We start from the raw sequence: 15,180 nt of genomic DNA on the forward strand, positions 1-15,180 counted from the left end.
GGCATTGTGAATCTATGGTGTCATTGTGTTCCACACAAATCTCCAAGAGCGGTCAGGAATAAGCTAAAAATATAAGTATCAAGACTGAAATAAAAAAGGAAAGAAGCAGGCATAATTGAAATAAAACTTCAGTACTGTGTGACAGGAAAATTTACCTGGTTTCCGCTATTTGGGTGACTGAACTTTCATAAAATGATTGATGAAATGTTCAAAATATTTACAAACATCAAGCACAAACTTTAAAACTGATCCTGAAAGCCAAATAAAGTACTACAGTCTCTGTCATTTTATTTAGCTAAAAAAGAACAGAAAGCCACATATTTAATTAGTGCATTGTACAATCCCCACTTTAAAAAAACAAGCACTTTTTGGTAGAAGTATAAAAAATGGTCTTCAAAATCCAGGGCGGTCTGTGTGCAATTTCTGCCTGATGTGGTTGTGCTTTTAGACTGTGACCTGCCAATGTAAACCAATAAAAAGAATTGTCTGCCATCTGATAATTATTGTTTAATAGGAAGATTGTATTTTGCTATGTTGATGAAACAAAACAAAAAAAAAAACAAAAATATTGATGGCCATAAAACAAGATATACATGAAATATGATTTTCTGTGCTTTTCTTAACTTTATCAAAACCAAAATAACTTTTTACTCTACTTTATTTGTGGCCATATATCTATATATCTCTCTATATACAGTATCTGGTAATTGTTTACTTTTATTAGTTACAAAATAAATGATTTAGGTAAACCAAGCATGACACTACACTTTATTTCTGTCAGCCAATACTATTTTAAATGCGAAAGATGAAGGCAACAACACAAATTTTAAATCTCCTGCCTGACGAGGGGTTAGTTCATGTGATGCAGATACTGTGAATGATATTTTAGTGGCTACTTTATACCCACCTTGCAGCAGCTGGCTTTCCTAAAGTAAGATGGTGTCCCGCATTTTAATACAACGACAAGAAAGACCAAGAATTGGTTTAAAAGTGAACCATAATAAAAATACAGCAAATGGTTTTGGAATATATTTATTATGCTTCATGGAATATCAGTTGGTTCTTTATTAGAATATACATTTATCTGTTTGTTTTCCACAGTAGCCTAAAAGAAAGCAAAACTGAGTGTGTTATTTCATTTCTTGTATCATCCTTGAAACAGATTTCCAATAAAAGTAGGATATTAGTCAGTCTTTGGAAATTCAGTAAGAATATAAAAAGCCTGCATTTATTGCTTTCACACTTTTGTAAATATGTTTGCAGACCTTTTTACGAAAATGTATTCTACCATTTTGAGAAAAAAACAAACAAACAATGGAATCATTGTCTTGTTTATCTATTAAAATTACAGGCAATATAATGTGCTGTGCTGACATTTCTAGGAGAAATAAAGCAGATAAAAATGTATTTTGCTTAATGGTATCTCAGTTGGTTATACACAATATTTTCTACCCACCCGGCTTAGGGCATGGATGAAGTAGCTGCAGGTGAGGTCCCACAGAAAACTGTAGTTCATGTTATTTCCATGGATCCCTTTCTTAAAATACGTCAGTTATTGGATACTTTGGTTACTGAAGCACCCTAAAGACAGAGTGGAGAGGATCCTTRACAAATAAACACATTACACCTTTAAAGACACCACTGCACAGAAAATACGGGGACTTGTCACATACACAACTCCAGCCAATGTCACAGATTTCCAAAACATGAGTAAACAGGGAATTTCACATTCCTACACAGTCCAGATTAAATGTGAAGGTAAATGCGGGTGCTCGATGCTGAAGCAACGCTGGTATCTCATTGTGCATACCCCAYTCTTTATCGACCAGATGCTTGGCCGATTAAATTTTTTATAGTGCCAGCTGAATTAGTATTTGCCGTAGGACCATTGAAATCAATGAAGCTCTGACAATTTACACCAGCTATAGATCTGCTTGCAGACCTTTAATGTTCATCATGGCTCATCTCACCTTCCAAAATATCATCTCACACACACACACTCACGGAAGTTATTACACTTATAACTACATGATCAATGACCATTATCAGGTGCTAAAATATGCTTACAGTTATTTGTATGGAAGCCCAAAATCCAGCAAACAGGAGGCTAATACATAACAAATTCCTGCTAATTAATTTACTACAAAGAGAACCTTTGTAACAGTTTGCAGCATTAACATGCTACAGTAAATTTCATGTTAACAACTTAAAAGAACAGAAGAAAAAAAGAGAGTGCATTCAGTTCTGTGCCTGATACCAAGCCCCGATGCTGACCTGTATCCACTACATCAAAGCAGCTTTATCCCAGCTGCAAACCTGCTCTGGATGCTAGGAAGCGAGCARGATGCACCCGAGCTGCTCGCATGCTGCAAACGCAGCACACACACGTTGGTCTTGCYTCTCTCTTCTGCATTTCCCACCTACAGTGCTAGCAACTCCATCAGCATTAGGAGATGAGCTTCAGAGCTGTGCCATTTAAGAAAAACCATAAATACAGAAATACAGAGCTCTTATTAAGTCCCTGTGTTTGGGTATTTAGTATTYGGGTCCTCTGCTTTACAGCTATGAGGGCTGGCAAGGTTTTGTTTTAAATGGAAGTCGGTAATTCCGGCAACCAGAGTGAATCTAGATCTCAGATACCTAAATCTCAAATACCAGGAGGTTACTGAAAGAGTATATGAATTGGTAATGCTGTCACTGCACTATTTAAAAACTATTTAAAAAAAGTAAAATTCTGCATTTGGTGATTCTGGTGAGCTGCTGCACAAGTTAATGAGAATTTTATTGTGGACATTTCTTAAGGAATGATTGGTATGAATTCCTGTGTGCTCTGTATATGTTAACTTAAAGAGCTATGATTATGGTTTCAAAGAGTCTTTGGATGTTTCCAGATCTCCCCGTGTTACATGAATATCTATATTACTTGCATATCTGTCAGGAATTCCCTCTGAACTGGCCTGTCCAAAAAGTTACATCGCTGTGACCCTGCAATGTCAAACCTCAGCTAATATGCCTCGTTTTCTCAGCAGCTTTTGTAGGCTTGGTCACAGCACCATGTGAGCGTGGCCACGTAGCTTCTGGACTGGAGCTTCCTTGTATCTCAGTGGTGTGGAGGATAAGAAAAGTGTGACTGTGATAATAGATTTTTGCAGGCATCTACATACATATGCTTGCTATATTGCTATATTACACTGACAATAATCAGTGTAATAAGCGCAGAAGAACTGGTCTTCCAGGAAGCTCCTTATTGGGAGACAGTTTCCACTGGCCAGCTTTGGCAGAGTGAGGTCTACAACATACCTATTGCATCCAATTTTCATCAGTTTGTAGAACTGCAGTAATTTAAAGCAAATAAGATGTTATAAATGATTCTAAAATTAATTAATGGTTTATTTGTCTCCAAATATGCTTTCAGAAGAATTCATGCAATAATTCACTGACTGATGATTAAGAAATACTTGTGCAGAGTTATGTTTTTCTACTTTTCTCAAGGTTATTCCTCTGCAGCRCGGAACCTGACTAAGCAGGTGAACAAACTTTGCTCCAAGCAAGGTAAGTCTAGAGCAATTTCAGAAAAGCAGAACCTTGGGTCTACTCTAAAAAAGGTGAATGCAGCCCAGAAATGATTACTTTTGGTAATTACTTTAAGAGACTTCCATTTTAAACTATAAGAAGTTATAGAAGAAAAATAGCAAGCCATTTACTTTGTGGTTTTGTTGTTCTTGTTTTCTTTTCTTTCTTTTCCCCTTCTTTGAAGGATCATCGAAACCCAAGTAAGGATTCAAGCAGGACTGCCATGGCTAGAAGCCTTGTTGAGTAGTTTCATCTCTTCTTGTGCAGGAGTGAAGGGCAGTGTTAAGTTCATGAAACAAAGACTTCCCTGGAGAAACATTCCCAACTGYAACTCTTGGACGACACCAAGGATCTTTTCACTTGAAAATTCTGCTATTTTTGATAGAAGAATAAACACAGTCTTGTTTAATTTAATCGGTAATGTTTGTGTATTTGGAGGTTTAAGGACTTTCTTATAAAAAACAGGCAATCCTTAGTCAACAAGTCAGTTTATACTAAAATTGAAAGAGCTACTTACTTACTTCAAAGAGTTACTAGAATTTGGAGTTACTGTGATATAATACAATATTTGCCCCCAGTTTTACTGCAGCTTCTGCTTCTAGTCAAAAACTGGGTTCAGAGATTTTTTTTTAAATTATAATTTTTCTGTTTTTATCAAGTTCCCTCAGCATGGACTACTAGGTACCTTTTGTTCTAACTCTCTCATTCATCATGTCRTCATATACTCAACAATTACATCATACATCCCAAATCTGTCACCTATGATTTATTTTATTTTTATTGCATATTCTCAGCTTATGGGCTTAACTTTTTTTTTTTTTTTTTAATAACTGTGATTTTACTCTTCCTCACACCCTCTTACATCTTTCTTCCTCTTATCTTATGCAAATACAAATACTTATTTTTACTAGTTTTCTTATTCCTGTGGATTTGAATTTTGTTTTGTCTGTTTTTCTCATAGTTTCATACCCAGAAAGAGTAGTCTTTTCAATCTTTGGGTTTTTTTCTATGAATTTAGTGGTTGGGTATACTCAGAATGGCTTTTGATAGTCAGCTCTGCCCTTGACTCATGAAATATCATCCATAGAGAAACTGCTGTTGTAGATGAGAATGGGAATTTGTCTATTATCTTATTTGCATTAGTGTGTCCAAGAGCTCCTAAGAAGGYAGGTGAACTCCTTCAGTCAATAATTATAGTCATGTGCCAGGAAGCTCACAGACATCAGTGAATTATCATCATRTCCACCCCATGAGGTAATTAGGCCTTTGGAAATTGCCGGACATTCTGCAGGTCCACGGAAAAGAGCTCCTCAAACCTGGAGTGAAGGTAGGGACCTGCTTCTGTCTACACTCGTAAACTCTGCCCTTTGTTGGACAAAATCAAGTAAGGAGGCTAAGAACATTCTGTAGCTCATGGTCACGTTTCAGAGAAGCATTAGTGGATGCTTCCTGGCTACACAGCACTGAGACCTTTGCTCGTACGTGGGCCTTGCCTCAGTGGCTGTATTCATGCCACAACAGTTTCATTTAGTGAGCTCCAACTGATCCACTGAAGTGAAAGGCAAGGTTGGCATCAACTGCAGCTGAGAAAGGCTTCACTGCTGCTGCAGGGAACGAGGTACAAGTGTGTACCATCAAGCCCCATTTTCTTCTCTTCTGCATGTTGAAGCAGCAAATTTGCTTCCTTCTCTAAGGGCAGCAGGAGGACTTCCTTGTTTGGGTGTTAGTGTGGCATGTTTGCTGTAGGTTCTGGATGCACATAGCTGGCTATTGGGGTGAGCTGCTRCTTTCCTGAATGTAGCTGGTGCTGGGTGCCTTGCCAAGCAAGCTGCCTGGGCCAAGCATGAAGGTAATGGGAGGGAATGTTTTAGTCCTGGACAAATTATATTCTATGGATGTCTGGGTTTTGCTGTTGATGGTAGAGGGAACCAAAAGTAGATGAGATAGATGCYGTCTTTTCTCTTCTTTCCTGTTAAATGACCTTAGAGAATCTGAGTCTTTGGTTGGTTGGTTGCTTGTTTTTTTTCTAGGATAAGTACTCTCTCCTCTAAATTATTTTTCTGCCCATCCTACTTATACATTCTTTTAGTTGTATAGATCAGAATGATAGCTTTTGATATCTACTGTTTACTTTATTACAATAAAATGGCTCAGAGAATATAGTCAATAGTGATAGGAAGGAAATAAAGCAAGCTRTGAAGAAGTACAGAGTAATGAACAATCCTCACTTTAAAAAACCTTGATGGGTAGAAACTCTCTAAGGGTGAATATAGTTAAATATTGGAGTAGGTTGCCTATGACTGCCATAACATGGATGATAYTGAAGAACTGATTCTCCCTTGAGATGGATAGATGGACTGAAGGATTTCTTCTATTTCTCTCTAAAGAGCTGCAGGATTCTGAATAGCTGATCAGCTACATCTGTGTGATTTACAAGACTTGATAGTTTCACAACATTATTGTATTTAGTGTTTTTTTTTTAAAAAAAAAGCGAATAGTTGAGATTTCTTAGGGCTAACTTAGTGGAAATGCAGAAGAACAGAGGAAGTTAGCAGGATGGTGGKGATGGGTTTATGGTTGGACTTGACAACCTTAAAGGTCTTTTGAAACTATAATGGTTTTATGAAGCTCTAAGCCCTTATGGGACAGAAAGAAGGGGGAAAAGGGGTTGGAAGAGGTCTACTCTTGATTCAGAGTGAACCTCAGGCAATGAGACTTTACTACTGCAGCAGGGGCCAAGAGCATTGCTGCCCTTGGTGAGATGGATYCGCTTGGCCAGGAGGAGAGTCTGACCAAGCACGTTAGTTCTTCTCGAAAGTCAGTACCTGTCTAGCACAATATTTATGCTTACTACCAACTAGASTCACTGCTTATTCTGGTGGACGGAGGTCTCTTTATGTAGTCAGGGACTTCTTCATTCTCCTATTTTAGGTATACTTGTAGTTTTCAGACTTATGTAAAGGGTGCATGGAGTGGTAGAAATGATGGGAAAGAGCACAAGAAAAGGGTTATTTAGTAAGAACTGCCCAAAAGGGAAAGTGTCTTTTTTTTTTTCTTCTTAGCTGTAAGCAGCATAACAAATGTATTTCTGTCAGCTCAGCAGCCTCTAGTTATAATGTCATAGTTAACTGGTTTTGGGAGACTGCACTATTTCAACCTGYGTTGAGCATGAAGACATACAATAGCTGGATTTATGTCACGCACTTGAAGATGGCTTTGCATGAGTATTTTTAGACTGCTGAGTTATCTCTGACATCTATTTGGTGAGTGTTAAGATCACAAGCATTTATAAAACATGTTTTGGAGCTATACCTCATTAAAATTACAGTAGACATTCTACTAGAGAACCGAATATTGTCTTGCAAATCGGATTGGTACTGTAAAGAGAACTATGAAAAATAGGATTTTTTTTTTTTTGTGGGATAAGCTGTATAAGTCTTTAGTTGCCTTTGCTCAAACCTCTAAACCTCRTGCTGCACATTGCAATCAGATTAACTGCAAAGGAAAGAAAAATACAACAGAAAAGGTAAAACTAACAGCAGTATTCACCACACACTGAGGTCAGAGAAGTGTGAAAACAAACAAATATTGATGGTTTCATTGTCTTATGAAAGTACTAAACATTATCTATTTAGGAGAGAGATCAATGTGGAAAGCATCAGTTAATGGTAACTACCCGTGGTGCAGACAGCCCTCCCTTTGATCTGTAAGGGTTCTCCAAAACTGGTTTCAAAGATGGAGTAAGGCCGAAGCATGGACYGCACCTAGAACCTGAATGCCAGAGAAGAGAAGTCAGAGCCTTTGGGAGATGCTTGGGCTCTCATTATTTCCCAGAAATTGTCTAATTCGAGGAATTTGCCGTAAAGTTTTATTAACCTGCACACATGAAATATCACAGAGTTTGATTTACCCTGGAATTACTGTTCATGTTGATTGCATTTGATCCCTGCTCGTTTAGCGAAAAGGGAGCTTTTTCATTTTTTATTACTGTAATCATACTTCTACAGATGCATCTCCTGCATTCAGAAAATGCCCCTGTAGAGCAGGACTGGGGAGGCGAGGCCTGCAGGATACTGGGGAAACTGTCTTTTGTCCTTCTAGGCAGAGAACTTGCTCTGCTGCTGCCTGGGCAGTCAGGTTCTGCAGTSAGATCTGTGGTGATCTACTCCCTTTCTCTTTCTTGTTCTTTATTCTTAGTTGTGTGTTAATGAAACCAGAAATTTTGAATGTTCTTGCTTTAATTTTGAATTTAAAAATGTCTTTGCTTTCATTCCATGTTTCACAAATGCTGCAGCCTCCACAGCCACCCTGCCTGTCCCTGTGCAATAGGAAAGACATGCTGAGAAATTAATATCTTTATTTACTGTCACTGGAGAATGTGTGTTCCTGCAGGTTGGGCACAGACACGTGGCCCACAGAGGCCTTGAGGAGCCTCCTCCCCATCGATCTTCATGGCCAGGCTGAAATTCAGAAGGAACGAACAGCCAGGAAGATCTTTGGGCTTTTAACACTGCCATGAAGGTAAGGAGTGTCTGGATCTAGGTTTGTTGTGCTATGTCTTAAGGAAATTGGGACAGCAGATTAAACCTTGATTAAATCTTTATGGGAATACAAGTGATCTTYTGAGCTTAAAATTTTAAGCTCAACTGATGGTTTGCTGCAGACTTTGAGTTGTAGATGCTGCAGCAGAACTGCTGTGTTCTTGCTGTGTGTTGGAAACCAGGGTCCAGGCCGACAGCTGCTCCGTCCCAAGAAGGACAGACACGTAGCTGCTTCAGCATCATACACCTGCTGCCCCGGGGATCAGTCGCTAGCCTGGCAGCGAAGGGGATCTGTTTCCTGAACAGTCACTCTGGGTCTAAGTTGCTGTGAYTGTAACTTTTTCCATAGACAGAGAAAAATGATCGTACTGTAAAGATCTGATCTTGGAAAGCTGCAAGTCTTTGACGTAGCTTTCTGCTTTGTAAGATGCCAAGACAGCTGCATTTAGCCCAAATTTTGAAGTTATTTTTAATATGAGCTCCACCAGAGATGCTTGGATAGAAGAAGGTCAAGTCCTATTCGAACTTGAAGGAMGTTCTATAATAATTTCACTTTTAACCCATGCCAAAGGTAGCCTTTTGTTATGGCAAAACTGTAGAGCGGTTTAGATGTGGAATGAATTGGTTTTCCTGTGTAGTCACTGACAAAAAAAGGAAAGGAGCGAGGGTGACCGTGGTGCTCTGCAGTGGGATGAGCATGAAGCCCAGGCTGACCTTGATGCTGAAGTAGTTGCCACGGGCTGAACTGCAAGACTGGAGGCCTCAAAGTGCCTTCCCTTTCCCCTGTAATGCAGACAGGCTGCACTGAATGAGTTGCTTTTCTTGCAAATAAGTAGCAGAAAATATTCTTTTATTGATAGTCCCTTCTCCTTGCATTTAAAAATACAGGTTCTTCCTACAGACTTAGTGTCCTTTGCAGCTCTTGCATAAGCACAGATCCCAAAAAAGCAGAGAATTTGGACAGCGTTTAATGGGGCATCTGTGCATTGCACAAGCTAGTTCTGGTTAACATAAATAGGATGGTCTGGTATTTTTATAGCCTGGTGCCAGAACAATGTAGCTGGTTTCACCTTCAAGCTTAAACTGCTAGCCAAGATCCCACTTCTGATGGCCTGGCTGCCTTCCTGCTAACAGCTAAATCCCAGGAAAAAATGTTCACATTGAGACTTAAATGAGGAGGAATCACAGGCTGGAGTTAAATCTGTGCTTCCCATTTAGCTTCGTGTTCCCAGCAGCAACTGTTCTCGCAGCAYTGGTTAAAAATAAAGCAGCCTCTTTCTAGCTACTGTCAAAATTGTCATCTGCCACCAGGGGCCCTGACTTCCATAGCTGCCCCTCTTGTGTCTGCCCAAAGAGTTTCGAAACAGGAGCTGTGTTTTGTGGAACCTGGCGAAGCTTCAGAAAGGGACAGGGAAAATCAATACTGCTTCAAAGCCAAGCCTAGCTGCAGTGGATGTGACATCTGCCCTTTCCTCACTGGTGGGAAAATCAACAAGGACACTCACATCCACAATGGAAAGGGAATGAGCAACAGCAAGACCCTCCACGTTGGACTTGTAAAGGGGAATAACTTGAATTGTCGGCCCCATCAGAAGCGGGTGCAGTCTGAACACAGAGTGGAAAGAAGCACAAAAACAGGAGTAGAAGAGGAAAAAAGAAGTGAAGGAATTTTGAGCAAGGGATAATGGACTGCATGGAAGAGAAGGGGAATGAAAGGCCTGGCACACAGGGGAGGTTCAACACTGAGAGCCACCAGCAAAGCTGGACCATTGTGTGAGGATGGTGGTAGGCCTTGCACTGCTCCTCACAACTGGTGTGTATGACCCTCATACTGCACCTCTGATAATGAACAGCTCCTCAGAAAGGGCCTTAGTGCAGGTTGGGAAGTTTCCCATAGAATTTGTCTGACAGGAAAAAATACTCATGAAAGGAATGAATGATTTTGCAACATCAATACAAGCTTGAAAAACTCATGATGTCTTTGAATGACTTATATATTTTAATGTAAACCTTAGCCAATCTGTTCCAACAGCATTATTTAATGCTGAAGTTTGCACTAATTTCACTTTTGGTCATTTCCAGTTCTTTTTGTTCACAACTAGTTTTCCCAGGTTCCTGGTGTCATTCTGTTTTGGCAGTGCCACCCTTCAGCCCATTTTCCAAGGTCTGAGGTTTCTGCTTCTGCATCATTCTTTGCAGGGAATTTGGGACACTTTTCCCCTGGAATTGCAGCTCTTGTTTGAGTGCCCTCTGCCCAACTGTTGGGAAACAGTCCCTGTTAAAGAGAGCATTTTTCACGCATTGGCTGCTGTGATGAGCTCGGGTTTTCTGGATGTTTCTCCTGGGTTTTCCTGCGTGTGCAGGACYGCTGTGTGCGCGCTGACCCCGCGCTGGTGCCCAGGGCAGAGTTCTGCAGCCACAAGGATCAATAAAAACGTATTGATTTCTCAGTGCTGTCATAAAGCTTGTCCGCTCTTGTAGCTGATCTGCAAACTGAAAGAGGAGACTAAAATCATGGTTGTCAGACTTTTTCTTTTCCCCTCTCCTTCCCTGTAACTGCTCTCCCTCGAAAGGCAGTGCTCTGTCAGTGAGCACTGTGTGAGCCTCTATCCTGGGCAGAGTTCTCTGCATCCTGCTTTTTGGTATTTGGGCTTGGGAAAAGAGCTGCTTTTGAAGCTTGCTAAGCACAGCAGCCTGCAGCAGGGCTGTCCCCGGGGCCCCGGTGAGCGACTTCCCTGCAGCTGAACTTCGTGCAAGGAAGGKGAGTTGAACCAACGCAGCGAGAGGGAAGGGATTCACCCTGCTCGGGACATCCCTGTATCCAACTGCTGCTCTGGGCCAGCGGAGCTCCCTCTGCGACGGGCTTTGGGGCTTCCTATTCATCCTTCATCCAGAGAACCAGGGCACGGTCCTGCCCTCCTCCGTGTCATCTCCACGGTAAAAGCGGAGCAGTAGAAGGGTGAAGCAGCATTTCCATTTAATATTTAATTTCCCACCAACTGCCATACCTTTCAGAAGGCGAGCGGGCAGATGTCTGCACCTGGTGTTCGCCCGAGCTCCGTGGGAAGCCCGGCCTCGCGCTGCTGCTGCATCCAGCCATTTGTCAGCCCTGTAGTCAGTTTTGATTGTATCCCAAGGCCCTGGGAAAAATACATGGCATACATTTGCTCTGCAACTGTATCCAAAAAGATTTACTYGGAATACAAAAACAAGGTCCCCATGCCCTGCAGAATGCAGCCTGATGTTCATGATTTCATCAGCATGGTCAGCAGCATCACTGAAAACCTATGCTGCAGTCTTAAAGAATAACAACAAAAATATATATCCAGAAACACGCTGTAACGTTTGAAGGCTGTGGGTGTCCTTGTACGTGGGGAGAGTGAGGGCTGTGGTGCTCAGCCGCCATCCCAAGAGGAGATCCCCAGCTTCACTGTGCTCAGTTTGATGAAGGTTTGCAGCATGGCAGGTAAAACTCATGTCTGGTGGATATCTGTGACCACTGGCAACTATGTATTTGTCATTATCTGYATTTATGTTGGGTTACTTAAGGCAATCTATACTGAGAAGAGAGAGGAGAAGGGAAAGCTGCTTGTGTCCCCYGATGAGTGTCCTCTGAGGCTCCCCCCTGTGCAGGATGGAGATGTTTCTCATCAGGCTTTTCCCCTATTATTAGATATGTATTTTTATTGGGGTTAACACAAATTCCCTGCAGGTTCTTCCTGTTTACAACATAATTAGGGCTGATTTGGATATGTTAATTTGGAGCAAGTATTGCAAATTGGTTGTTAACCTCCTGCGCACATACATTATTGGGTAATATTTGACTATATAAAATGGCTTACCTGTGGGCTGCACTTTAGGTTTCTGCAATACAGACCAACATCTGTGGAACAGGAGGCAAGGAGAGGCCGGGGCCGAGGGCGAGCGTCGCCCTGTGGGACCTGCYCTGGACTTGGCTGGGTGCAGGGCTGTGGTCCAAAGCCAGCCAGAGCCAAGTTTGGTTCTAGCGCAAGTGAATGGGATGTCATYGCACTCAAAATCCCTCCTCGACTCCAGCTGCTTCCTGGCAGGTGGGTATCAGGATAGAGCCATCATGGCAAGTTGTGCATGCCAGCCCATGTATACTTTGAATTTTGTGTTAGGATTTTGTTTTTTTAATATGGTGTTTATCCAAAGGAAAGAGAACATATAGCTTCCTCAATAAGCGAACCTACGTGTGCTCTCCCTCCTTGCAGCTCCAAGTYGGTGTCCTGGCTCCTCTCAGTCAGTCGCAGGGTTGTGCATTGCCACAAGCTGAGTTGCAGTGAAATGCAGCACGAAACGGCACCAGGAAGCAGGGAAAGCAAGGGAGCCTTTTGGAAGGGATGTCTCCAATCCCAGCGCGTTGCGCTGCCCACCCGGGGCTATTGATGCTCAGGCACCACTGGTGCTGTGGTTGCCATGGCAATTCGGATAGACAAAGGCAGCAACGACTTGAGATCCAACCAGGTAGAAAGCCGGGACTGGAATTATCCTCAGACACAAACAGGAAGCTGACACCGATCCCAAGGAACGGACATGCTGTATTTCCTGTGTGCTCCGGTTCCTTTGAGTGTTTGCACCTTGCAGCAATCACCCTTGGAAAGAAAAATCAAAAAAACTCTTCTAAAGAATGTGGGAAAATGCCTAAGGAGACCCACACAAGAACTACTTGGATGCTACTTTAAAAAAAAAAAAATCAGAAGAGGAGAGATCAGGTTGGACTTTTTCATATCCTTTGACGTGATGCTAAAAGGCAGAATAACAAGCACCTGAAAATGCCAGATTTCTTTAACTGCAGGGAAAAATACATGTGCAAGTGGTAAGAACTGTCACATTTCAGAGACAGCAGGCTGGACATTACATTTTCTTTTAATTAGTGAACCTATTGCATTCGTGCTCCTGAGCCTTTGCCACCAGGAATTGCATTAGAATATGTTTCAATTCAGTGTAGACACTGAACTGGAAAAGACGACAGAGTTGTCAACAGCTACTTCTGTGCAATTGCACAGTGTTAGTTCTCTCATTTCCAGTTAGGAAATTAGCGGAATAAATAAGGGATCTGAGGGATGGAGGCTGTAGCTATAGCTGAAATTTGGTGTGTCCATCATGAACTTCGCTGCAAGCCACAAACTATCACCCAAACAATATATAAAACATGTATCTGCATCAGCAGTTCTGGTGAAGCGTTTGTGGGACTTTCACAGAGCCTGCATTGATGACAGTGAGCATTTCACCAAACTGTTGTTATTGTGAATATTGAGGGCTGTCATTCTAGGGAAGAACTTGCAGCATCTCCCTTCAGGTCCCTTCCCTGCAAAGCCACGTGGTGACAGCGTGGACGCTCTAACAGTTCATTCCTTTGCCCTGTAGCTCCAGTGCACCAAGTAAATCAAACATAAAGGAATTTATGAAACCCAAAGCAGCACTGTTTTTGGAACGACATAGTGATTGTATATGGGTACTAATAAAAGGCAAAGGTTCCCTGAAGCTGCAGGCTATAAAGTGGAGTTGAGAAATATGATTAAGACAGAGTTAAGCTGCATTAAACTGAAGAAGAAAGTATTCCGCAGTGTGTGCTAATAGATCCCAGGAAAGATTGGCTAATGGGCTAAGAACTGAAATGCAGGAGCGTGGAGAGAGCGCGCAGCCTGTGCGTGGTGGATGAGGACACCGTGGGCAGGGGACACTGAGGATGTCACAGTGGGTTTGAGGTGCGTGATTCCTACTCCACACTCCATCCTCTGAGGACACAGGGATTTCACCCACTTGGATTTCCAGTCTTAGGTCTTTTTCACCCCATGAGGAGCATGAAGCCTTTGCTGCTGCCACATGGAGCAATGTGGGGCTTGAGCAACAGTCCTGTGCGAATAAAGCCTCACGATTTGAGCCTGCAAAGATGGGCTGCGATGGGCTGATTTCCTGGAGACTGCTTGCAGGGTGTGGAATACAGTGTGTCACAGCGGACATCCGAATTATGACTGTTTTGCAATTAAARGATGCTACTGGTGGGCAATAGCTAAAAATGAAATGCGATGTCATCAAAATCTGAACCTTGTAAGGTCAGCGAGCCCAATAAAAAGCTGCCTCTGGTGGGTATGAGATACTAAAAATTACAGTTATAGCCACCTGAAAGCAACTGTTATACAGAAAAAAAAGGCAGTAAAATGTCCTGGCCTGACTTCCCTTCTGTGATCTCCCTTCCAATTTGACATATTGACAGCAACAAACGTAGCTCTATTTCTGAGCACACCTGCCTTGAAAGGCAGAAAGCAGCACAACCAGGTATTACTGCCTCCTCTCCATCGCAAAGGGCTGATTTATTATTGATAAAAGGTTTCGTCCGCGTTGCAGCATGCTGGATAACAACGTGGGGGTCTTAACTCATCCCTTCCAACACCTCTGCCTTGAGCTTTGTTTTCTCAGCCAGGTACCTCTAGGTTCTCCCACTATGAAGAGCAAACACAGGAAAGGCAAATAAAGGGAGCATCTTTCTTCAAATTAGCTCTTCATCTCCCCTGGGAGTGGTTAGTTTTGCATTAGCCATCAACAGGAGAATTTAAAACTAGCTTTTATCCTAGCATGCTCAATACCATGAACAATTTTTTGTGATGATGTAAATATGGAAAAAATGAAACAGTTTTTAGTTTTTCAGCTTCCACATCCGTGACCACAGCTCTAGGTTATTTCTTTTCTCAATCTTCTTTACCAGGTGCCGCTCAACAGCTGGATTTCATTGCAGAAACACTAATAGCCTGGGTACCTTAGCCATGGGGAAGCAGCACTAGTAACTTTGGACAGGTTTTAGGGAGGATTGGGAGTCCTAGAGGGTACCTGGGTCCCAAGGGGCACGTGTTGTATGTTTGAGCCCATGCACCAGCTGGCTGCAGGTGACTTGGGCTCCTGTTGAGCAGTCGCTACCAAGTGGTTTGTGTTTAGGAGTGCAATTAGGGGCCTGTGAATTGCRTTCAGGTGCCAAAGTACAAGGGGCTCATTTTAATCCTGTGGGTGCCAGCAAATACTGCCTGCAGAAAGAGAAATAGCAGCT

At 42.1% G+C, this 15,180-nt stretch overlaps 1 long non-coding RNA gene across 1 annotated transcript; it reads left to right on the plus strand.

Annotated features, from left to right (window-relative positions):
• Window positions 1–6,681: 6,681 nt before the first annotated feature.
• On the plus strand, window positions 6,682–12,175 carry LOC112952503. Its single transcript, XR_003250403.1, has 3 exons — window positions 6,682–6,836; window positions 7,966–8,094; window positions 11,975–12,175. It is a non-coding gene; the product is annotated as an uncharacterized LOC112952503 (long non-coding RNA).
• Window positions 12,176–15,180: the final 3,005 nt, after the last annotated feature.

The sequence above is a fragment of the Nothoprocta perdicaria genome, unplaced genomic scaffold (assembly GCF_003342845.1).
Source record: "Nothoprocta perdicaria isolate Ctin4 unplaced genomic scaffold, notPer1 scaffold_4, whole genome shotgun sequence".
Classification (NCBI taxonomy): domain Eukaryota; kingdom Metazoa; phylum Chordata; class Aves; order Tinamiformes; family Tinamidae; genus Nothoprocta; species Nothoprocta perdicaria.